Consider the following 26,946-nt stretch of genomic DNA (forward strand, 5'->3'; position numbering starts at 1 on the left):
CATTTTATATTCTGTATTTTTGACTGTAGATTGAAATGGAAAACTGACTATTTTAAAACCATGGACTGTAGAAGGAATTGTTGCATTTTTAAAAACAAGTTACTTAAACTCATATTTCTGGTGTTCAAGAGGAGTGGGAAACTGGAGATAGTAGACAACAAGTAGCCATGGACAAAAGACATTCAGGTTGTTGACAATTGGAGTCTTCATACCTGAACAGCTTGTGGGTGTGAACAGAATAGACAGAAGCATTCAGATTTCTGAAAGGGAAGGTGGTGTCCCTCTTTTTCTGCAGTGAATATATCTGGTGTTAAAGAAATACACTGTTTTCTTCCTCCAGTTATTGTATGTTGTTGTTTTCAACCAATGTGTCAAAGACTTTATGATATGTGAACGAGTCACTTTATAAAAAAGTGAATAAATTAGAGAATTGAGGGATGTGAAAAATAAATGGAATTCCCCAATCAAATCCTGAGAACTGGTGCTATTGAATTGTTTCCCAGTATTTCTTCCTTCCAAACAAAACATTTTTTTTGCCTGTGTCTGCCTGTCTACATGTGTGTAGCAAAGTTTTAGAATGGGGTTAGACCATTAAATAGTACATTCATATGTTGACAGTTTAGAATTGTTAACACAGAGTTGGAATCTGTTTATTTATAATGAATAGCAGCTCTTAAGTCCGGAAACACGTTAATTTGAGTCTATCAGACAGGCAAATGAAGACTTTGCTTATTTTTTTAAAGTACCTTTTGATGATTCTGAGAAGTGCAGGGCTTGATTTTCAGTGTGCTATGCCAGTGAAGGTAACAACATTATTGATGTGTCTTTGTTTTATTTACTACAGTCCAAAGAATATTTGACTTTGGAGAAGATATTCAGATTGTGCTGGAAGCAGAATTCAGGAAGAATTACAGAATCTTAGAGGCTGCATTAATTTCCATGGAAACGGAATATTGTCATGCCACACGGGGTGGGGATGTAGGGCAAATATCTCTAGATTTGGAAGGGGAGATATGTCATCTCTGTCTCCCAGCAGTCTTGGTAACAATGTCTAACTAGCTAATTGCTATTATGCAATAAACCACATCCAGCTAAGACAGAAGTCTCTTTGTGCTTTGATTCACTAGAGGCTGTTCCTCAGCCACTCTATACCAAATAGACCCTTAGAAGCAGTCAAGGAAGATGAAAGGTGGCAAATACCACAATCGCTTCTAAATAAACCTGTTGGATATAACCTGGTGTTATGTAATTTTTAATATGATTCTTTTACTGATGTTACACAAGTATTTTGAACATAACACCAGGAGTAGACTGTTCTGCATTCAATGCAATCATGAATGTTCAAATATTTCAATGTCTTTTATCAAACACATCCCTAAAGCCCTGTATGTCATTGGTAATCAGAAATCTATAAGTTGCTACTTGAAATATTGGACTTCCACAGTCTTCTGTGCTAGAGAATTCCAAAGTTTCATACCTTCTGAGAAAAAGAACATGGAGGGACTATGTGGAGATTAATCTTTCACCTTCCCACTTAGTTCAAGATTCTCCTGGTGATCTCATAAGTAATATTTGAAATTAAGATTGTAAATTATTAAATGAATCCATTTGTGTTCTTTAATACTAGATTTAGCTCTTTAATTACTAAAATACTGAAGCAGCTATTCCAGCTTTATTAATTATATGCAATGTAACAATATTCACCATTCAAAAGCTAGGTCTACATTGTAAAATATCAATCTGCCTATTGGTGGTTACATGGCTTTACACATTGTGGCTTTCTCTATAACTATCACTGTTGTGACTGTGTGATTTCTGTCGACTTGTTGATCTTCAAGTGTTATGACTAGGATCAAACATTGCCCCTGATCTTTATTGAATGGGATTTTAAAACAGGTTGGAGGAGTACTCTGAAAGGAATTTTAGGTGTGCTTGAATTAGAAAACTAGGTGGATGCAAAGTAAGCATCTCTCAAACTGCAAGGGACAGAAGGCAATAGTTTATTTATTTAAAGAGCAATGTCTTTTTAATGAAATGTGTTGTTCTTTGCATGCTGCCTAGCAGCCTCTGTGTTAATTGTACACTAATTCTGTTTAATTATATGTAATTGGTGGCCATGAGCTGGAAAGTCACATGTGACTCTATAAATAGGGACAGAAGGAAACTTTGGTGGCTTGGCTAGGAGGTGTAAAATCATAAGAAATAGGAGTGGTATTAGGCTGTTCATTCCCGCATGCTCATTCCACAGCTCTGTAAGTTCATTGTTGATCAATTACTTCAAACCACTTCCTACACTATCCCAGTATTTCTTCATGGTTTTAATACATAGAAATCTGGCATTCTTAGTCTTAATCATAGTCAGACTCCGTACTCTATGAATGGAAAATTCTAAAGTCCCAATATTATTGGTGTGAAGAAATTCAACCTCTCAGAATTCTTTGTGATCTGCCTCTTTTTCTGAGACTGTGTCCCTTAGATCTTTACCCTCCCTATGAGGGGAAGTATCCTTCCTGTGTCTACCTGATCAATCCCTGTCAGTATTTTGTATACTTAAATAAGATTTGCTTCTCATTCTTCTAAGCTCTAGGGAATACAAACCCACTTTATTTAATCTTTCCTCAACTTGTAACTTGTAATGTGTGTTATTGTAAATTAAAAGAACTCTCAAACATTTGCATAGAGTGGCTCCAGTTCTATCTTCCACCACAAATATTTGCCTGAAAATAATGGTTGGAAATCAAGTTTAAAAACAAAACAGACAGAAAACTAAAATTGTAATAGTTATTGTGGAAAGTGACAGAACACAAGTATTTATTGGGGTTTGAATATTCTCTGATGTTTATGGATTCTGAAACATATGACCAATGGAAGAATATGTTGAAAGTAGGTTGTATTCACAGATAAAACATGAAACGGTCTTGAGGTTGTTGCTTGCTACGTGAAACATGAGATTTAAACACGTGAATGGGCTAAAGATCATGAATCAGGATTCCTTGTTCTACAGGCATCTGGCCTTCACCTGTCTGAAGGGAAATTAAGTTAAATTAGGAAATTGTAATATTGATATGGAATAAAACCTATGTTTCCCATCCAGTTGATGAAACCCTTTGCCTGTTGCTCCCTATCTCCATAAGATCGCTTTCTGCCAAAGTCAGGTTTTCTTCCACTGCAGGTCTGTTTGACTGCTGCTTGAGCTGTGTGTTCAGTATCCTCCCTCATCAGAACCAGTAGTAAAATAAGACCAGAAATAAAGTATTTGGGAGACTTGTCTCTAATAACTGAAAAATGATGAAAGATTGAATCTTTTGTTAGTGTTTTTGGATGAAATCAATAAGAAAGATAATTTGTAAATTACCTGAGGCAGGTCAAACTTTGATAGACTCAAGAAAACACATGCATATTCCATGGAAGAATATAGCTATGACTTTCACAGATTTTGTAAAATATTTTTAAATAATTTAGATACTAGCTGCTGGCATCAATAGAAAAGAATGATGAAACATGAAGTGAGGATGTAAAACCTTTTAACATTTCTCATTATTATAGCAGAATACAAAATTGGACCAAAAATACTGGTTGGATGATTCTCAGAATTCCAAAGAATATTTAATAGATATTTCAAGATTATCCAAAGTATTATTATGAGGTGAATTGTCCAAAAGGAAAAGACAATTTCTTCAAATTAACATATTGCAAAGAAAATTCTGAGCAACAGGGTGAAGATAATGTCAATCTGAAGAAACTTCATTGGTCACAGGAAGTTTTAGTCCTGTCGTGTTGTAGGTTCCTTTAAATCTGCAGTACTGGATAGTTCTTATGCATCAAAATTATATAAAACAGATTTAAACTTTAACAGAAGCTGCTTGAAAAGCTCAGCAGGTCTGACAGCATCTGTGGAGACAAATCTGAGTTAATGTTTCAAGTCAAGTGACCCTTCCTCAGACCCAAAACATTAACTCGGATTTCTCTTCACAGATACTGCCAGATCTGCTAAGCTTTTCCAGCAATTTCTGTTTTTATTTGATTTACATCATCCACAGTTCTTTGTTTTTATTTAGATTAAAATCTCATCTTGAATTTGCTAAGTAATGAAGATCAACATAAAATTAAGGAATCTGAATTGGTATTTGTTTTTGGTTTGTTGACAGCAACACATTGTGATCACCAAACAGCTGTAGTTCCATTTAAAGTAGATGCAATAAGCCATTTTCACATTGCAGGTGCAGTCCCTGGCGAGATATCTCTGGAGTTGCAATAACCTATGAACAAGACACAAATGAAAATTGACATGGGTTTTTTTATGAAGTTCGTTGATCTGCAGTCTACTTAATCAGAACAGTATTGTTTCCTCTTACAAAATCTGATTTTGTGCATTAAAGTGATAGCAACATATTAATGGGCATCCGGAAATAAATCAGTAGAAGAAAACAAATAATCTGGAAGTTTGAAAGGCAGATAGGCAATTTGCTCAGACTGCTCTTGAAAGGTTAAAAATCCTGTAGAAAGATGCAGATGTATCTATCTATGAAAGAGTCTATAAGGTTAATAGTAAAGATGAGGGAAAAGTGTAAAATCTCTCTTTAAAAAGAAATATTGAAGGATGCTGTAATATATGATTATAAGCCATTAGCATGTGACTGTAAGTAGGTGCCATGAAACTAAAGGTCTGCATAATCTCTTTGGCCCATACGTGGTGACCATTTAATCTTTCTACAAGAATACCTAAGAAATACAAAAGTGTTAATTCAGACTGTGTTAACTCAGATTGTGAAAGGGATAGAGACCAGCTTTGAGGTACCTGTGAACTTTCTGACTAATAATGGATTAGTTCAAAGATATGTGAAAACATGAACAGCATGGTCATGAATACCAATGCTGCAAGTCTTTTAAGCAATGGACTTTGTGACAGGAACAATGTATAATCAATGAAATTGTGTCTAATATTTTAGGCTGCAAGGTGACATCCACCTTTGCATTGGTAGTTTATATAGAGAATTCATTTCAGACAGTTGGTTTGCTATAATCGTATCGATTAGTTATGGACAAAATCCCAAATTGACTTCGATGCTGCGTTTTAGCCCTTCTACTTTGGAAGGTGCTGCAATTATTTCACTTTTCGGCATATTATCTGCAGGGAGACAGTTTATCATCAAGGCTGAGGGCCAAAATTTGGATATCACTGGATCCTTGTATAATATGTTCTGAGAGAGTGAGTTCAATATAGTGTATTAAAGTAATGTTTCTTCTGTTATTCAGAAGTGCTGTGCCGTTCTTCATGGATAGGACAGGTAAGACAAAGTGGGAGGTCCTAAATCCACACCAGCCATGATGGGGTACATACTCAGTCCTATTGGTTCCAATCTTCTCCACACTGGCCATCTAGCCAACTGAGACACACCCACCTCCAAAAGAATCTGAACCATCATAGCAAGATGCACTCTCACTTGTAGCCTGGATCAATGAATAGTGACAAATTCCATTCCATCAAATGGCTGATGAGGAACCTGTCTCAGTCTTGCTGCCTGTTGTTTGTGTATGTTGAAAGATTTGCAGGTTAATTTTCAATCTGTTTGGCTGCACAATGGAGTCACGTTGTTGAATAATCAGTTTCTGGAGTGGGACTTGAACTTGAACTTTCAACTTAGCGACAGTGATGCTTCTAATTATGTCACAAGTTCTCATAGTCACATTTAGTGTACAATAAAAGGGAAAGTCACGGGCCATAGAAAGGTTCTGGTATTGTAATAGATCATGATAGCATGACAGTATTTATCTATTATGTAAGTCAAGTGTTAAGGTTTATTCCTCAAGCTTAATTGAGCTAGTTACAAAATCTTGAGCTCTAAGCAGCTGATAAAAGTAAATACGATATATGGTTTCCTTTAAAGATGAATCATAAAAATTAGCATGCAGACACAGCAACTAGTAAGGAAGACAAATGAAATGTTGGTCCTTATTGCAAGAGGGATTGGGAAGTATTACTTCCGTTGTATGGGACATTGGTGAGAATATACCCGGAGTACTGTGTACAGTTTTGGACTCTTTATTTGAACAGCATACAGCAGTATGAATTAGTAGTTCTGAAGAGATTAAGATTCATCCTACATTAGTTCCACCCCAGTATTAATGTCATACACAGTCTTTGATTGGAAACAACTTGTTCTACTGTACCTTTTCAAGGAAACAGATATATTTTTATCAAGTCTTCAAGGTCCTAGCAATTATGCCTTACCAAGTGTATTTATTCCTAAAGTGTTATAAGTTGCCTTGTTATCTGGGAACAGTGTTTCTTTTATAGATACTCTATAGTGGTGGATCCTTTACTGCTAATCACTAGATAGGCCCAAGTCAAAGGAGGATTAATGGGAGTGAATGATGTAAAACTATTCTTATTCAGTACCACATCCTGGTAGCAGTGGCAAATCTATTCGGTACCCGGAGCAGTCACCCAAAAAATCTCATATATATTAAATTGGAAATAGTTTACTGAAGAGTCACACACTGGTTTCTGGGATGAAGGGGTTGTCTTATGAGAAAATGTTGCGCAGATTGGGCTTGTATTCGTTGGAGTTTAGAAAATCAGAGGGGATTTAATTAAGTATATCAGACTCTGAGGGCCCTAACAGGGTAGATACTGAAAGAAAGTTTCCTCCCATGGGGCAGCCTGGAATTGAGAACATAATTTGAAAATAAAATATGTCCCATTTAAGATAGAGAGGAGGAGGAATTGCTTCTCTAAGACAGTTGGGAGCCGTTGGAAATTTCTTTCCCAGAGGGCAATGGAGGCTGGAGGTTGAGTTAAACAGATTTTTGATCAGCCAAGGAATATTGGGGTTATCTGTTTGAAAGTGGATCTTATAGGATGATAGGGCAGATTTGATGGACTGAATGGCTTTCTATTGTTTCATATGTTCTTACTATACCTTAAAATGAATCTTGTAACATTTTCACAACACATGTTGATGCATTTTTCTGGCTTGTATGTGATTTATAAAATTGAAGTGAAATTTAAAACTAGGGGAGAGGCTTGTGAGTTTTAAAATGTATTGGTTTGGATATTAAGCAAAGTAGATTTGCAGTAAGTTGTCAACAACAATCTAATTAGAGAGTGTTACTTCCTACCCAGTTAACTGCACAGAATTATCAAAAAGATGCTGTGACAAATAAGCAATTCTGAAATGTGATTGTTTGGTTGAACTGGTTGGGTACTTACAGTAGAATTTGCTAACTTTGTGGAAGAGTTTTGTTTTTAAAAAAAGCTCTAAAATAAAGAACATTTTAAGGACAAATAAAATAGTTAAAAATTAAATCTGGATTAATGTTTACTCAAGTTTCCATATTTCAGTAACTCGGAACAGAAACTAGTCCCAAAAGAAAAAATGCTGGAAAATCTCAGCAGGTCTGACAGCAGCTGTAAGGAGAGAAAAGAGCTGACGTTTCGAGTCTAACTAACAGAAACTAGTAATTGCAGCAATGCTTCACATTGTAACCTTCCTGATGTGCTTTCCAGTGCAGTTGCTTTCATAATATTCATGAATGGGCAGATTGAGCTAAATCATCTCAAGAACTCTATAAATTATCCTTTTTTTTGGTTAAGTGTCAGTTTTGTTGAGTTTCAAGGAGGATTTCTTTCTCCAATGCTAACTAAGTTTCCTCATGCTTCTTATAAACCACATCCCATTAATGACCTACCATCCGACAACTCCAGGTGAATTGGCCATGCTAAATTGCCCGTAGTGTTAGGTAAGGGGTAGATATAGATATAGATGTAGGGGTATAGGTGGGTTACGCTTCGGCGGGGCGGTGTGGACTTGTTGGGCCGAAGGGCCTGTTTCCACACTGTAAGTAATCTAATCTAATCTAATCTAAACTCCCCTCCATCCAAATCTAGCCCTATCCAGCCTAGTTACTTAACTGTATTAATTGCATATTAATAACTTTGAATTGTATTAAGGGTGGGCATTAACTGGGGATTCTTGTCCACCATCTACTTAGGAACGGAATTTTAATGCATCTCGGCAGTGTGTTGAGGGGTCACTCGACTTATCACAGAATCATAAAATCCCTAGTGTGGAAAAATGCCATTCAGCCCAACAAGTCTATACCAATCCTCCGAAGAGTAATGAACCCAGACCCATTCCCCTACCCTATTACTCTACACTTACCCCTGATTAATGCACCTAGTCTACACATCCCTGAACACTATGGGCAATTTAGCATGTCCAATTCACCTGACCTGCACATCTTTGGAGTGTGGGAGGAAACCGGAGCACCCGGAGGACTTGATTGTTTAGGTCTCCTCTGTCAATGCCCAGGTGCTCTTAGACAGGAGGAACATGGTACTTGCCAGTATGTTAAAGACCTTCCATGACCAGTGGGCGCTAGAGGACTAGACAGCATTTCCAATCCCAGGAGTAGATATTTAATTTGATTTGATAAGTTACTTTCAAATTTTTTTTTCGGTGGACTAGCACTCAATGTTTCTAGGTTCTTAAGAGATATATAGGAACTGCTTGAAACTGGAGTTGGGTTAGGAAGTATGTATTACTGTAAATAAAAGCTTCCACAACTAAGTAAACATTTGTTCCATCCTTTATGTCTTGGCTTTCTGAAATAGAACAATCTGTTTCCCTTGAATATCCAATGGATTATTTACCAAGTTCAAGTCTCCAAATATGTTTTGGAAGCAGATTCTAATCACTTTTGAATCAGGCCTCTTGACAGGTCTTGTTGTGCCATTAATAATGAAATAAATGGCAGAAAGTAGAATGCCTATTGAGAGGATAGTAAGACAATCCAACTTCACAACCGGGTTCTGAAACGCACGTTGGCCACCAATGTATTACTTACATTAATCAAACTCTATTCTTCCACCTCATCATTCAATTTATGCTTTGTGGTCGTTTATATAAATAATTACAGATGCCTGAGAGTGAGTCAGAGTCTAATTTATGTGAAATGTACAGGTGGTATCATAAATTATAAAGGTGGAACTTGATTAAGCTGCAGCTTTATTACTATCTGGCTGTTAATTTTATGTGCGTACGATGAGGCACATATTGTTCTTTAACACTGCTGATGTAAAGCTTTGCGTGTTGAGAATGCATATTGGAAATGTGGACTAATTAAAGGTTTATACAAATTTTAACCCATTAAACATAAGAACCAGGTTTTCAAAATTAGCTTTAAAAGATGATAAAACACATATTGCGACCACGATGTACCCGGAAGATTTACAACTAATTATTCAAGTGCAGGCATTTGTAATATAGCATTTCAGTTAATGGTTAATGGCAATGAAATAATATTCAATATAAATGGTGACAGGTTGCTGAAAACCCATCATCACTGAATTGGATTACAGAAGTGCAGAATAATCAAACAATAGTTTTCTTGACATTTAGGAGAAAGTGAGGACTGCAGATGCTGGAGATCAGAGCTGAAAATGTGAATTTGAAGCTGGATTATAGTCTGAGGAATAAACAAATACAGAAATTATTGGAGAAATTCAACAGGTCTAGCAGCACCTGTGGAGAGAAAACAGAGTAATGCTTTGAGTAGAGTGCCCCTCTATTTCAACTATCTCCTAATTGAAAGGAATTAGATCTACAGAATCTCAGCTAAACTTCAGAAGTAAGGATTGTGAAACCGACTGTTCAAGTACCAATGGCAATGCTACTGGCAGCCTCCAGTGTGACAGCTTCAGTGCAATTCAGATACTAATTTGAATTTTTTAAACTTTTATCTTTCTGGACTCGCTTATTAATTCTAACCTGTATGTATGAGCGTTGCCTTTGTATTTCTTCTAATGTGTTATTATGAATTCACTCTTTTTAATTCAAGAAACACCAGTTAAAATTGCTTCTTTTAAAACATAAGTTCATTGGGGAAAAACAACTATCTACAAGGGAAGAGATCCTATTCAAGTTAACCTCACTGCAATCGAATGAAGAGGTGAGTGAATAAAGAAAGGGGTGCAGCCGAGCCCTCCTCACTCAGGGCCTTATTGATTGAATCCCATTTAGAACCACAATAAATTGGGGAATTTTGTAAAGGATCTTGGTGTAACAATATGCTCAACTGCACATGAGATCTTTCTTTGGTTTTGCCGAAATACTGTGTCCAATATTTTTGAAACAGTTGAGGAAGGTCCTTTCAGGTAGGAAGGAGAGGTACCGAATCTTTGGGGTGCATGATTTTGATTTCAAATACCTCTGAATAGAATACATGTTCCTAGTCACAGCCTATGGTATAATTGGACTGCAGTTTGATAGTCAACTCGAGTGAAGGCTTGAGGAGAAGCTGTTCAGGAGGAGGGGGAAAGACTCTGAGCAAGAGGCTGTACCCAGCACAGCACTCTCAGATCACTTTACCTAAGTCAGTTAAGAATGGTTTTTATGGTGATAATGCTGTGAAAGGAGATACTGGATTAGTGGTGCTGGAAGAGCACAGCAGTTCAGGCAGCATCCAAGGAGCTGTGAAATCGACGTTTCGGGCAAAAGCCCTTCATCAGGATCCTGATGAAGGGCTTTTGCCCGAAACGTCGATTTCGCTGCTCCTTGGTTGCTGCCTGAACTGCTGTGCTCTTCCAGCACCACTAATCCAGAATCTGGTTTCCAGCATCTGCAGTCATTGTTTTTACCTTGTGAAAGGAGATAACCAGAGAATTGTGCCACCTCTTCCAACCAGCCCTGCAGTCGGAGTGCAGGGCACGGGTGGTTCTGCCAGTTTCAGTCAAGGTACCTGTGGTCCTTAATTTCTATGGTGCCAGATCCATACCAGGGTGGAGTTGATGTATTCAATATTTTGCCATTTGTCACTGTTTCTGGAAGGTTACTAAAGCCCTGCACACAACAAAAGCAGACTTCTTTCTGCCTTCCAAAGCAAAGAGAAACAGGAAGAGTGGGCTTTATCACACTTTATCAGTGTGAAGTAATGCACTTCACACTGGGGCAGGAAGTCAGCGATTGCATACAGGTGTTTTACAACCATGACAATGGAGTTTCCACTCCTTTAACATTGTATGTGTCACATTGCCATCGCTGCAATTTTGGTGAATTTCTGCTCTCTGGTAGCTGTCACAATAGTTTCATCATGCACCAAGAAGCTGCTACTTATCAAAATGGAGAGAAACTTCAAAATGCTTTGGTGCAGAGAGATCTGGGTGTCTCACACATGAATCACAGAAAGCTATTATGCAGGTATAGCAGATAATAAGACAAATGGAATTTTGCATTTATTGCTCAAATAAAGTATAAAAGTGGACAAGTGTTGTTGCAATTGGACAAGGCAATGGTGAGACTGCATCTGGAATACTGCATACAGTTTGGTCCACTCCCTTGAAGATTAATTCCAAATGTGAAAGGATTGTTTTACAAGAAGAGATTGAGCAGTTTAGGCCGATATTTCCAAAAGTTGAGAAGAATGAGAGGAGATGTAATTGAGATATATAAGATGCCAAGTTCATGGTGGTCTGCTGTGTCCTCCACAAACTGGCAATCATGGGAGTGCAAACTTTGTCACAAGTCTTTACCAATACCTCAAGGGGAGATGAAGGGGGAAGGCATCCAGAATACCAGTGCTCTAGACAGGCTGACTCTGAGCATCTCCTCAAACACTGATACACCTATCGAATCCCTGGATGACTGGCCATCCTCTCACTTCTCTGTTTCAGACCAGCACCAAGTTCTCTTGGCCAAAATGTTGAAATAAAAAAGGCAACAATTTGATAATGACACTCTGATAACATATCAAATCATGCATGCAGTATTTGATTGTGCACTCTTTATCTGGCATAACAAGATGACCAACTCCAAGGAAATAAAATACAGGGGAGTTTTTGTGGTTGGGAGAGTGGAGAAGGTTTTGGCTGGAATAATGGCATTCCAGGGTGGCTGGAGAGCTTGATAATCATCTGCTCAACAAAATAGTTGAAACTGCACCATTTAATAATTGATTGCACTGTCAGAAGGATTGGTCATTCTGTGGCCTCGTGATACTGCACAATGCTAGTCCCAGTAGCTACAGCATGGTTTAGGCTTTGGCCCGAAATGTCGATTTTCCTGCTCCTCGGATGCTGCCTGACCTGCTGAGCTATTCCAGCAATACCCTAGTCTAGACTCTGATTTCCAGCCTCTGCAGTCCTCACTTTTGCCACAGCAAGGTTTATGACTGTCAATGAGGAAGACTGCAGATATCTTTGCAAGAAGCCCTTGAGTAAACCAGGACCTTCAAAGCCAGACTTTGGACTGTGTCACATTGACATGAGTGATAACTATGGCTGATAAACCACAGCAAATGTGGAGTGGCTGGGATCCTGAGAAAAGATCATGTGTTTGAGCTTCATGGAGCCACTATCACACCCCAGGGGAGTGGGGGGAGGGGGCATTTTAGTGATCTTTGTAAGCTGCGTGAGCGCACACATTGCTGGATTGCAGTGAGAGCCTGCATGCCCCTTTGAGCATTGATATTTGCTGTCCCAGGTGCAGCCATCTGAGCCTGCATGGGACTGAGCTTGATCTCATGGCACAGGTATCTCATTTCCAAAACCTGAGCTTCCTATGCAGCAGTCTGGGTGACTTGTGTAAGCACTACAATGGAAATTGAGATACTGGCCATCGGGGGCAGCATAATGGCTAAATTTTACAAGTACAGTGATAGAGTTGGCCACCACCTCTACACTGAACAAATGGACTCCAAGGCCCGCACATACCCCAGTGCCATGCTGGTGCCAGACTCTTCCATGCGCCTTGAAGTTGACAGCAGGGTTTCTATCAGGGCTGTCAAAGCACAAAACATTTTGGTACTCATTCCATGTCTTGCCTTTATCTCACCTCATTGAGGTTCTTTATCTCTCTCTTCTGTCACACAACTCCTCTGCTGCACAACATATCTGCAATCATACTCTCCAGAGAGCTGTCACAAGCAGTTCTTTACCTTGTCCCTGCTGCAGCCCAGTGACTTGCCACTCCTCTCCAGCCACTCACAACCAACCTTTGAAAGTATCTGAGCTTCTGGTTGTGAGAGTCAGATCACATTCAGGTCGTTCTTCCTCAAATGATGACTCTTCTTATTCTTCAGTCTCACACACATCATTGGCTGGCTGCCTGGCAGGTCTGGTATCTCTGGAAGTGTGAGAGCAGAAGTGGGAAGTGAAGTGGATGGAAAGGGTCATTAGATTAAAACAAATCAATGGAGACATTACCTGAAGCTTGGCCTTCATCCCAAAATGTGGGTTGAGTTTGGGAAGGTGCATAGTGCTGGATTGTCTCAGCAATGTTTGTTTCAGTAGTGCATCAATACTTCAAAATACTAACTCCTCCAAAAGGTCAAGGACATGCAACTGCATCTGGCTCTACTGGGTTTTTGCTGCTTCGTCCTGCTGTTTCCCACCCCACCCTGTCCTGCAAAAATGTGGGAAGAGTGTCAGTGACAGGAGCAGGGGTTTACAATGTGTTGGGTATGGACCTGCTGCAGCTGAATAACTGGAGTAGTAGAGTACCGCTAATTAGGGACCAAAAATGTCAGTTGCAAATGAAAGTGCAAAACACGGGCTTTGTTGTTATGAATTTAATCAAGGAGGAGTATTATGAAATATTGAATTGGACAAAGAGTGAGGGAGGAAATAATGAGACATTTAGCACCCAGAAAAGTGGATAAACCATTGGACCCAGAAGATGGTTAGGCCTTTTTCATTCAATTCTGGTCTTCCTGCTATAGGAAGGATGTTGTGACCTTGAAAGGGTTCAGAAAAAGTTTACAAGGATGTTGCCAGGGTAGGAGGGTTTGAGCTATAGGGAGAGGCTGAATAGGCTGGGGCTGTTTTCTCTGGAGAGTCAGAGACTAAGGGGTGACCTTTGAGGTTTATAAAATCACGAGGGGCACGGACCGGATAAACGAACAAGGTCTTTTCCCCAAAGTCGGGGAGTTCAAAACTACAGGGTATAGTTTTAAGGTGAGAGGCGAAAGATTTAAAAGGGATTTAACAGTCAACTTTTTCAGAAGGTGGTGCGTGTATGGAATGAGTTACCAGAGGAAGTGGTTAGAGGCCTGTGCAATTAAAATATTTAAAAAGTATCTAGATGGGTATGTGAATATGAAGGGTTTACAGGGATATGAACTAAATGCTGGCAAATGGGACTAGATTAATTTCAGATATCTGGTCAGTATGGACGAGTTAGACCAAAGGCTCTGCTTCTATGCTGTCTCGCTCTGACTCTTTAAGTGCAACCCAGGAAGCTGAGGGGAGCAAATGGGGCATCCTGATATTCATTTTTAATCCTCTCCATCTACTCACCTGCTTGTTTGTATTACTGTTTAAAAAAGGATGAAGAGAGAGCCCGTTTAAAAATACCTAAGCTCTGTGGAAGTCAAATGATTGGAAAACAATGTGAAAAGATGGTATAGATCAGCATTTGGAGAGGTTTGATCAAAGCATCGTCATTTTACTGGATGTAAGTAGGCTGAGAAGTAGAGGCTGGTTTTAATTGCTGCCATTTTCAGCAATCTGGACAGATATTGCAGCAGAACATTTGCATCCTACAATCCTGGAGATGACCAGCCAGTACAATTTTTTTTATTGCCTGGATCACAATTCACACACCCAGTGATGAGCCTTTGTCATTTTTTTTATACAATAAATAAAAGGGAAAGTAAAATGAAAATACTTTGGACAAAAACACTGCAGCTTGAAAGGAAAATGAAGTACTCCTGCATAATTCAACACTCAAAGTACCGACTCCTGGCTCAGGAAATGTTCAAAAGCTCTGGGAATAAATATTTGACTGTTAGTTCAGATTTTGTTGCTGGTCTGATATTTGTGAAGATTTTGAAGGGGCTTAACAGGGTAAATTCTGAGAGGTGAGCCGCAGTCTTCTGCAAAGCAGCAATCATGATCAGATTGCCATTCCGTGCCCTGACTCTGCTCTGCTCTTTTGGCTGAGTCTTCCGAGTCCAACTCCTTTTGGAAAAGCAGAGCATACAGGTCAACTAAAAGCCTTCCATTGTGACTCTGGAACACCAGGGGAAAGTTATTCTACACTCTCTCTCTACAGCATTAACCATTTAAAGTATTTAGTTGTGGATATTAATGATGAGGTGGGTTAGTGAATTAGTCGGGTAGTGGGTGAATGAAATTGATGGGTGGGATGGGGGTGTTTGGGCTGGGTCTGGACGAGTTGTCAAGTTCAGGGATAATCAGGTCAGATCAGGTCAATAGGGAGGGTGGGTTTGGTCAAACAGTGGTTGAGCCCAAGAGTAGCCACTCAGTTTAGAGAATGGTTGGTTTTTCAGAGTTAGGGGTCAGACAGCAGTTTCAGGGACTGGGAGTGATTTTGGGGGTTGGAGTCATTTCTGTAGTTACACAGGTTTTATACAAGGCATTTTCTGCCCAATATTTTCTGGGTAATAATGCAGTTAAATGTATCAGAACCATTCACAATCGTTGAATTTAATGCAAAATCGTTGTCTTTTACAAAGGATCAAGGAGAGCAGGGGAATTGTTTGCCAACAGTCCCAGATAATTCCCACAGAAGTCAAAGTATTGATGCTTCCCAATAATACAGACACCAGAAATTGAGAACAGTGGCGACACTTCAGAAGTATTTCATTAACTATGAATACTTTGGGAGAAAATGAAATAAGCTTTAAAAATGTAAATTCACTGTTGCACATTATCCTGCTAGTCTGTGACAAGGACTCCTCCAGGGTATTTTCTGAAATTTTCTCATTTTAAATAATTAATGTTCCCAGCACAGATTGGGTCCTGTTACAATGTGAAACGTGTTATAATAGGTGGCTGCCTGATAATAGCAAATTTTTCTTCCAGTAAAATATCCATAGGGATGGCTGAGGATGAATAACTCACAAAGCCTGTGGCTATGCGTCATCTACTTGAATCACACATCACTAATTTCAGCAACATTGATTATTAGAGCACAAGTATCCACTCTCAAAGAATTAGCTGAGGTGTCAGAATTAGAGCAAAGAGCAGAGTAAAACTCACAGCTCTTATGTGAAAAGGAGCAAGCAGAGATGGCAATGAAGGCACTAAGAGTTTGCCAGAGGACAAATTGAAAGCCATCTTGAGATGCTGAGTTGAAGTGTAGTCATCACTGCTATGTGCAAGAAACAAAGCAGCCAGTTTGAGCAAAAGAAAGCCCTACAAACAGAAATGAGATGAATGACTGACTAATGTATTGGCTGAGGGAAGTGCTGTTCAGAAGACGAAGACAGCTCACTGCAAGGTATGAAATAGTGCCAAGAGTTATTTAACATCAACCGAATTGGGAAGCTGGCTTTTGTTTGACATTTCATGCACAGGACAAAATTGTGGTCGTGCATCTATTGTCAGAACTGTGCTTAAGCAGCCAATTTCAAATAATTTAAAATTATTTTACACACATGAAAATCTTGCATCATCCACAAATTCCAACTGAACAACTTCAAATTAAGAGAAATTTACACTTTCAGCCTTGTTTAAGTCCTAGAAATTTTAAATTGTAAGAGTTAACTAAAGACAATTTGTCTGTTACTAAATCCTCAAAACCCAGAAGATGTATCACTCCATTGTCTCACAGATTGGTCACCCTACTGTCCACTACAATTTTTCTGCAAAACACTTGACAATCTGACTGTCATGTCTATTTGTTATAAATATCTAATTATATTAATTACATATTTTTAATTATAGTATCACTGCCACTCTAGTGTAATGTTTAATGTTCATTTCTCTTCCAACAAATAGTCAGCATGGCGTTGTGCATGGGAAGTCATGTCTTGAGAACTTGATTGAGTTTTTTGACAAAGTAACAAAGAGGATTGATGAGGGCAAAGCAGTAGGTGTGATCTATATGGACTTCAATAAGGCATTCAACAAGGTTCCTCATGGGAAACTGGTTAGCAAGGTTAGATTCATGGAATACAGGGAGAACTAGCCATTTGGATACAGAATTTGCTCGAAGGTAGAAGACAGATGATGGTGTTGGAAGTTGTATTTCAGACTGGAGGCCTGTGACCAGTGGTGTACCGCAAGGATCGGTGCTGGGTCCACAGCTTTTCGTCATTTATGTAATTTGGATGTGAGCATAAGAGGTATAGTTAGTAAGTTTGCAGATGAGACTAAAACTGGAGGTGTAGTGGACAGCGAAGGAGGTTATCTCAGATTACAGCAGGATCTTGATTAGATGGGCCAATGGGCTGAGGAGTGGCAGATGGAGTTTAATTTAAATAAATGCAAGGTGCTGCATTTTGGGAAAGCAAATCTTAGCAAGTCTTATACACTTAATGGTAAGGTCTGAGGGAGTGTTGCTGAATAAAGAGACCTTGGAGTGCAAGTTCATAGTTCCTTGAAAATAGAGTCACAGTTGGATAGGATAGTGAAGGCATTTGGTATGTTTTCCTTTATTGGTCAGCGCATTGACTGTAGGAATCTTGTTGCGGTTGTACAGGACATTGGTTAGGCCACTTTTGGATGCAATTCTGGTCTCCTTAACGGAAGGATGTTGTGAAACTTGAAAGGGTTCAGAAAGAATTTAAAGGATATTGCCAGGCTTTGGAGGGTTTGAGCTATGGGGAGAGGCTGAATAGGCTGGGGCTATTCTCCCTGGAGCATCGGAGCTGAGGGGTGACTTCATAGACATTTGTAAAGTTATGAGGGGCATGGATAGGGTAAATAGACATGGTCTTTTCCCTGGGGTGGGGGAGTCTATAACTAGATGGCATAGGTTTAGGGTGAGAGGGGAAAGATATAAAAGGAACCTAAGGGGCAATGTTTTCAGAGGATGGTACATGTATGGAATAAGCTGCCAGAGGAAGTGGTGGAGGCTGATACAATTACAGCATTTTAAAAGACATCTGGATGGGTATAGGAGTAGGATATTTTTAGAGAGATGTGGGCCAACTGTTGGCAAATGGGACTAGGTGAGGTTAGAATATCTGGGCAGCATGGACAAGTTGGACTGAAGGGTTTGTTTCCATGCTGTATATTTCTGACTCTAAAGGCTTTACTTATTTTGTTGATTCTGAAAGTCATTTTCTTTCCATTGCCTCTGCACCACACCTTGGATTTTTTTCTGCCAAAAATAAATCACTTGATTTTATTCAACATATCCCTCGACAGGAATATAGAGTTCTGTCCAACAGTTCTGAAGAATTTGTGCTCAGTTATATTTTTATTGGTTTTAAATCTGAGGAAAGAGCCAATGCATCAGTTACAGATTTACTGCTTCTCAAAAGTTTTGAAGTGTTTGCGTGTACTATCGACTTCAATTTACATTGACTTGACATGTAGTGAAATCCCACAAGGAAAGGTCAGTGTAATATACTTGCATAAGCTTTGTGCTGTAAAATATAATAATAGGGCTATATGACATTAATCAACCATTTGAACATCGAAGGTGTCTCTGCTTCCTGGAAGAAGAGTATATGATAATTGATGTTCTGTTAATTTAGCAAGTGGATATTTGGCACATTTCCATCTCTGGTCTCTCTGCAATGAACATGATTGAGTAGATTTCTACATTATGTGGAGTTGCTGGGTTAGTCGTCTGCTGAATGTAGGTAGTGACATAGAGGAGGAACGATTGCCTTTGTCTGTTTGAAGCATTTTGTTGAAGTCAGACATCTAGAAACCTTTGGACTTCTCATCAAACAATAAGCTAAATCCTTTGTACATTATCTGTATTTCTTTACCTGCAATACAATTCCTTTAACTGCTGCTGAAAGATACTGTCAGTCACAGTTTCCCCAGCAATGAATTGGAAGATAATATGTTGTAGTTGTGCTCTTGAATTGACCTTTACTGATAGTAATGGGATGATTTTTTTTTTCATTATTCATGTGGATGTTGCTTTCACATAGTCCTTGAGTTCCAAGTTACAGGTTTAATGATGCTACGCGGCACTATTGATTAAAGCAGATGCAGCCGTCGACCAGGCTGACATAACAAAATAGTTCTGCAAATTATTTCTATACACATTTAAAAGATGAGGAAAAGAAGCACAGAATGCCATGTAAGGTTGGAGCAAGGTGAAATACAAAGTATATTTTTGGAGACCCAATTATTTGTCTACCAGTGCATTGTTAACAATTTGTGTTTTCACAATTGGTCCCATGAGAGAAAATGATCATTGCTTATAAAAGACATCTGCTTTCAGTAACTGATCATCTGTTCTTCATTCAGCTGAATGTTATGCCCTCGTGCAGTGTGGCATGGAGGTTTCCTAAATTGATCATTGTCATGTCTGGATAAGGAGCTCTGAGGTACTGTATGTGACTTTACCAGAGACACAGTGGATCTCCAAAAGATCTACGCTACACTGGCTAAGTCACCATGAAACACACCCCTCCCTCCAAACCTCTCCTCCTTTGCATTGCAGGCTTCCCTTTCTCTGTGCTAATAAGGCATCTGCTATGCTTTGTCTTGTTTATTCTTCATTTTATTCTTTCTTGGGATTTGGGCATCTCTGTTTTAACTGGATTAACAATAATCCATCGTTTTAAATTCTCCCATCAGAAATATATTTTCTACATCTACACTGTCAGGACCATTCAAGAATTTGTACTTTCTAATCAATCGTCTTGCATTCTCCTAAACTCCAATGGATTCAAGTCGAGCCTGTCCAATATTTCCTTATAAGCAACTCTTCAATTCCATGTATTAATCTAGTAAACCTTCTCTGAACTGCCTCCAGCATATTTACATGTTTTCTTAAATAAGGGTATCAATACTGTGCACAGTCATCCAGGTATGATCTTACCAGTGCCCTGCATAACTGAAATATAATTTCCCTTTTTTTGTATTCAATTCCCATCTCATTAACTGATAATATTCTATTAACTATCCTAATTACTTGCTGAACCTAGATGCTAACCTTTTGCAATTAGTGTAACAACACCCAGATCCCTCTGCATTTCTGAGCTCTGCAATCTCTCACCATGTCATCTTTCCTGCCAAAATGGACATTTTCACATTTTCCCACATTATACACCACTTGTCACATATTTGCCCATTCAATTAACTTATAAATATACTTTTCTAGCCTTGTCTCCTCTCAACAACTTACCTTGCTTTCTATCTTTGTGTTGTCAGCAAATGTGCCAATTTCCATTCCTTCCCTGAAGTTTTTTTTTCTTTTTTTCTTGTTCTTCTTCTCGTTAGTTTTTTTTAGTGTTTCTTTTTTTAAGAAAAACATACACTGGAGCGGCTGAGGGCCGGAGCAGAGCGAGCTGGAGGCAGGGCGCAGAGTAGGCTGGAGGCCTAGGCAGAATGGGATGGACAGCATGTTTGGAGTAAAGCAGGGACAGTTGTTGGACTGTGGACTGGTGCAGCTGGTTAGCACTTTGTGAGCCCAGCCAGACCACATTAGAAGCCCCCTGCATTAATCTACTGCAGGCCCTTTTATAGAAAGACTGTAATGTTTATCTTTTTAACTTTATTTCTTAACTTTCTAACTTATTCTGTAAGGTAACTTTTTTCTTTATTTCTCTATTTTTGTATTTAAGATTTGTACCTAGGTTTTTTGGACCAAAATGGCACCATGTGGGGCGACATTGTAAAGTTTTCGCTGTAATCCTGTCCTTCTGTATTTGAGTACATGTGATACAAAACCCCAAATCTAATTTCTGAATATTTCAACAAATAGTTGAGTTCCCACCACTCCAGTTGTCTCATGTTGCCAACTTGAAAAACATCCGTATAGACTTACGTTGTTTTAGACAACTAATCTTCTATCTATGACTGTGCTACCCTTTCATGATGAGCTTTTATTTACTGCAACAGTGTTTGATGTGGACCTTTCTAGGAAATCTATTTATATTTCCTCCACCAGTTCCACTTCATCCACAGCAGGTGTTACCTCCTCAAACTCCAGTAAATTGGTCAAAAGTCATTTTTATTTCACAACACCATAATGACTCTGTGATTAATTTGAACTTATCCAAGTATCCTGCTATAACTTCTTTAACAACAGCTTTGGACATTTTGAGATGTTGAGCTGACTAGCCAGTACTTACTGTTTTGTGTCTCTCCTTTTTTACTCACTCATGGGGCATGGGCACTGCTAGCCAACCAGCATTTATTACTCATCTCCAATTACCAATTAGAAGGTGCTGATGACATGCATTCATGAACCATGCAGTCCATGTATAGTAGGTAGAATGCAATGCTGATAGGGAGGGGATTTCCAGGATTTTGTTCAATTGACACTGAAGGAACGGCAATATATTTCCAATTGATAATGGTGAGCAGATTGGAGGAGAACTTGCAGGTGTGGTCTTCCCATATATATGCTATCTTAGTCCTTCTAGATGGTAATGTTTGTGGGTTTGGAAGGTGCTTCTTAGGATCATTGATGAACTTCTGCAGTGCATCTTACAGCCAGTATCCACTGCTGTTAATGAGAATTGGTGGTGGAGGGAGTGGATGCTTGTGGATGTGGTGCCAATCAAGCAGGCTGTCCGAAAAGGTGTCAAGCATCTTGAGTGCTGTGGGGAACACACTCATCTGGGCAAGTGGGGAGTATTCCATTCTACTCCAGACTTGTGCCTTATAAATAGTGGACAGGATTTGGAAGTCAGGAGGTGAGTTACATGCTGCAGTATTCATAGCCTCTGACCTGCTCTTGTAGCCATTATATTTATATGGTGAACCCACTTGAGCTTCTGGTTAATGGTAACCCACAGGATGTTGCTAGTGGGGGTTTTAGTAATAGTAATCTCATAGAATGCCAAGGGATAGTGGTTAGATTGTCTCTTATTGGTGATGGTAATTGTCCAACATTTGTGTGATGCAAATATTACTTGCCACTTGTGAATATTGCCCAAAGCTTGTTGCATGTGAAGATGGACTGCTTCAGTGTCTGAGGAGTCGCAAATTGTGCTGAACATTGTGCAAACATTGGCGAACATACCCACTTCTGAACTTATGATAGAGGGAAGGTCACTGATGAAGTAGCTGAAGATGATTGGGCCTATGACACTACTCTGAGGAACTCCAGCAGAGATGTCTTAGGGCTGAAATGACTGACCTCCAACAACCACACAAATCTTTGTATGTGCCAAGTATGACTCCAACCAGCAGAGAGTTTACACACTGATACCCATTGATTCCTATTTTGTTCAGACACTTTGATGCCAAATTCGGTCCAATGCAGCCTTGATGTCAAGATTGTCACTCTCTTCTTGCTTCTAGATTTCAGCTTTTTGTATGTACATATCTTAGAACCAAGTCTGTAAGAGGTCAAGCAGTGAGTGGCCTTGGCAGAATCCAAACTGTATGTCAGTAAACCGTTATTACTGAGCTGGTGTTGCCTGATAACTCTGACACTTTCCATCACTTTATTGATGATCGAGATTAGATTAATGAAGCAGTAAGTAGTCAGGTTGGATTTGTCCGCTTTTTGAGTACAGCACATACCTAGGCAATTTGCCACATTATCAGATAGATGCATTCTGCACTAGCACAGCTCGGCTAGCGATGTGGCACATTCTGGAGCACAGGTCATTGGTACTATTGCCAGTACATTGTAAGGGTCCATAGCCTTTGCATTATCCAGTGCCTCCAACTCTTGCTTGATCTCACATCGAGTGAAGCTGAAGTCTAGCATATGTAATGCTGGGGACATCTGGAAAAGGATTTTCTGAATAAAGGAATTATATTTGATATGTTCAAACCTAATGGGACTGCCCCTGAATTAATGGCATTTTGGAAAAATAAAATCAACTATCTCACTGGTCACATCTATTAAGAATGAAGTCCATCAGGGCCCAAGCACATTTCAGCCCACAGCTCCAACAATTTATTCAGTAGCACTTTCTTTGGATTAAAATTTTATTGAGCTTTTTTGTCTGTTTCATTTCATGATTTCTCACTTTCTGGATGTTACTTGCATCCTCTATCGTGACGTTTGATGGTTTAATTCATCTATCAATTCCTCGTTAACTATTATTAATTCTCCAGTCTCACCTTCTATCGGACGAATGCTCACTTTGTTCCCTCTTCTTCATTAAGTATTTATAGAAACTCTGACCATCTAATTTCTGGTTGCATTTCTTTCCTTCTCATTTTGCCCTCCTTGTTGTTTGTCAAACTTTTCTCTTTCCATTCTGTCCAATCTCGTGACCTGTCTCCTGTCTTTGCATGATTGCATTTTTCAATAAAGTTCAATGTTCTCTTTAGCTAGTTAAAGGTCAATTCCTTGGAATTTTCCTCCTTCATTGGATAGTATTTACTCTCTGTATTCTTAATAGGTCTAAAATGTTTACCTCTACATCTTTATTGAGCTATCCTCTACCTTAGTTTGCCAATTCACTGGAACCAGCTCTGCTTCCGTCATTGCTCTTATTTGAACTGTTAAAAATAGTCTCAAGCCCAAACTCTTCCCTCCCAAACTGAATGTAAATTTCAATTATATTATCGTCACTGTTACCGAGGGGCTCACTTGCTTTGAGATAGTTTATTCTGATCATGGTCAATTCCTCGGAATTTGACCAGCCCCATGACTGTTGTAGTATCCCAGAGTCCACTGTCATCCAACTAAACACTCGTCCCCTTTGATTTTCACACCCCACCATTTCCTTCAACTATATACAGTGTGCTTGCTGCAGCTCTGATGTTCAGGTAGAATTGTGCCATCCAGCACAGGTAAAGCATTGCCATGCAGAAAGAGGCTAGATGACTGGCATAAGCTGCAATGGGTACTGAAGGGGCAAGTCAACTGGTACCCACTCAGTTTTATCAATCGAGCACTATCAAGTTTCCCAGTTGCAGAGAGGAAAACTAATGTGTGATGTTAATATAGACAGTTGGATGAATGAGTAAAGGCAAATACATGGTAATAAGCTTCTTGCCACTTGACGGAAGGATTCCGATCTCTCCATCAAAGGCACAAGCATTTAAACAGGAAAAAGCATCTCAACACAAGCATCTGATTTTTAGATTCTTGCCTGATTTAAATTATCTTACTCATAGTCATTTTTATTACTTTGGAGAGGGGAAACTTTGACCCATATAGGAGGAAATAAATATTTAAAAATCAGACAACAAATAGCCTAGAATTGCAATGCATGGTGAAGATGTTTAAAATGTGGACTTCGAGTAGGTTAAGAATGAGTGAGTTGACAAAGAAAGTTAGAAAAAGAGGATTGGGGACATTGAATAGGACCACATCAAGAAGCGGGCTAAGTGTTAAAAGAGGGTGCAAAAATAAATACAAACACCATTACGAATATATTAACTGGCCTAGAATTCCAAATTGTTGGCAAGAGGCATGATATTCTCAGAGTTGTGGAAAATAAGTGTGTGACTTCGGAGGTCTACCAAATCAATGGTAGAGCTGAAATGCAAGGAAAGTCAAAATATTGTGCTTTCAAAAGAATGGGAACGATATAGGGAGAGCAGTAACAAAGAACTGTACTTCTTGAGAATGGTCAAGGTTCTATTGCTTGATCCAATGAGAAGCTTATTTCAGGAATGTACAAAAGGAGAGACAACTCCAGTTTTGGATAAAATACTTGAAATCATCACACAAGGGAAGGTCAGGAAGCATATTGGTTACAATTACAAAACATAACTGAACTTGACAGCTGACCTACAATAGACTAGACCAGTCATACTCAACTTAGCATGCTGAGTTTTGGAGGACTAAAGAAGCAGTTGGGTTGCTTTACTAGAGATTGGTCAGAGAAAAGCTCTAAAGAGTACATGTACTCCGAAAGCATAATATAAGAATTACAAGGTCAAGCTATGACAATGGGTAAGATGATTAAGAGCAGAAGAAGAAAAAAAAAGGTATAAACAAAGGAAAGAAGTACAAGGAGCAGAGCAAAAATAGAATGTCAGGTTCATTGGTTACTGTACAGAGCAAAAGGGGTGGAATGAACTCCATTAAATTCTGATGAAATGATCCAAAAAGGATAATGAGTTTTCTTTCCTCTCTTTTTCACTACTCGGGTTGTTTTCCTATACTATCTGTATTGTACAATTTGAAAAGCTTCTTTTAGTGCATCTGGAGTAGACAGTAATGAATGTAGTAAGACCTTTGAAAGACACTGAGGAGGCATAAATTATACACATTGTGTTTGATTTCTCACTATTAGAAATGTTAATCAGAGTCTCTGACTCTCTCCCAAAATGTAAATCGATGCTCTAGGAAATGAAAGAGTATTAAGGACAATAGTCATTTAGAGACAACAAAAAAGGATGTTCTGATGTACATTTAGCACTTAATGAAATGGTCATAACAAAAATGGTGTACAATGATGTACTTTACAATTGTGGTCACTCCTGTAATTAGGTCCCAGCATTATCTTTACCCCCTACTGTCCAGAAATATACAGTGGGATGGTAATAGTTAATGCAGGGTTTTGGTGATGGATCTGGGCAGGATGCTCTTTGGGGAGTCAGTGCAGACTTGATGGGCTGAATGTTCTCTTTCCACACTTTAAGGATTATGTGATCATTATAGTCAAGTGTATATGGTTGCAAAAGATTACATAATATTCAGTTCCATCCATCACTGATGCATCCTTAGGTAAGTGTTTGAGATGACAATCAAGCGGTTACATTGCTCTGAATTGTGTTAATCGCGTGTGTCGCAAAGAGAAAGTGAGGTCTGTAGATGCTGGAGATCAGAATCGAGAGTGTGTTGCTGGAAAAGCACAGCAGGAGATTCCTGCTCCTCGGATGCTGCCTGACCTGCTGTGCTTTTCCAGCAACTCCCTCTCGACATGTGTAGTTAGTCAAAGCCATTCCAGTAAATACTGAATTACAGATAGGACAGCTACGTAGAGTTCTAGTTAGGTATTATGGTAATCTCCAATTCCATATTCACATGTTAATGCCTCAGTAAGAGACTGCACTTTAAATCATTCTAGATTGTTCTGAATACTTGCTGGTCATGGCACTAGCTGACTGGTGGAAAGTATTTTACTCATTCTAAAATAGCAAGATTCTTAAACAAGCTACAGTCATAAGTAACAGCGGGATTACTGGAATAGAAATTAAAACGGTAAGCCTTTCATCTAGAGTGACAAAGATATATTGTTGCAGTCTTTAATTGGAGGTAGGATGATTTGTAAAGATCAACTCACTGACAGAGGAGGTAGCAATCTGTCAGATTGTATAAATGATTCTTTAAAGTTTTGTACAAACTGCAACAGGATGTTTTGAACCTGCTATTATTTCCTTCTTTAGTGGGCCCTTTGGCAATATCCATCACTCTCCAGTGCAAGCGATGGTGGCCTAGCACCCCAAGGTCTTTCCTTATCCCCATCCTGGAAGCTAATATTAGAGAATGACTTGAGCTGGCTGGGATGTGAATCTTTCTTATGCTTCCTTGAGAGAAGAGATTTGATTTTAGTTTTGTTTCCCCTGTATATACCAAGTGTAACAACAGCTCTTTTCCAGTGTACTTTAACAAGAAGACATTGTAATGTCACATGTGGATTTAATTGCAAGTTGCAGAGCAGATTTGCAAGTATGATACTGAGGTTTGATCGTAAAAGTTACAGGGTTGATCTAATTGAAGTGTTGAAATATTTTAATATGTTTGATAAAGTTAATATATTCTCTTTGCTGGCAGAATCCAGAACAGGGAGAGTGTTCTTGAAGGTAGAACTTTGGCTATATAGGAGAAAAGTTAAGAAGTATTACATCATACCAAGTTTAAAAGAAATTGAGAATTATCTTTCCAAAGTATGATGGATGATGGGACAATTGATGATTTTTGTGAGTAAGAGTGTAGAAGTATATTGAGCTGAAGAAGATAAACTGTTGATTGGTATTACAGAATTCGAATATTCCTAGAAAAGGACACTGCTGAAGCTTTTCAACTTACACTTACCAGGACAAACATGCAAGTGTCAAATATCAAAACGATCATGACAATTTATACCAAAGGAGAAATGGATATTGATTAGTTAACATGTCAACTCTGATTAGCCAAGGCC

The 26,946-nt window shown here is 38.9% G+C and overlaps 1 long non-coding RNA gene across 1 annotated transcript in view; it reads right to left on the bottom strand.

Moving 5' to 3' along the window:
- Nucleotides 1-4,040: 4,040 nt before the first annotated feature.
- Nucleotides 4,041-26,946, bottom strand: part of LOC140476777 (uncharacterized) — a 70,066-nt gene continuing 47,160 nt past the window's right edge. The window contains exons 3-4 of the long non-coding RNA XR_011960602.1: nucleotides 12,937-13,124; nucleotides 4,041-4,259 (exon numbers count right to left, since the gene is read on the bottom strand). This is a non-coding gene — a long non-coding RNA (uncharacterized lncRNA). The remainder of the gene's footprint in view (nucleotides 4,260-12,936; nucleotides 13,125-26,946) is intronic.

Source organism: Chiloscyllium punctatum, chromosome 5 (genome assembly GCF_047496795.1).
Source record: "Chiloscyllium punctatum isolate Juve2018m chromosome 5, sChiPun1.3, whole genome shotgun sequence".
NCBI lineage: Eukaryota > Metazoa > Chordata > Chondrichthyes > Orectolobiformes > Hemiscylliidae > Chiloscyllium > Chiloscyllium punctatum.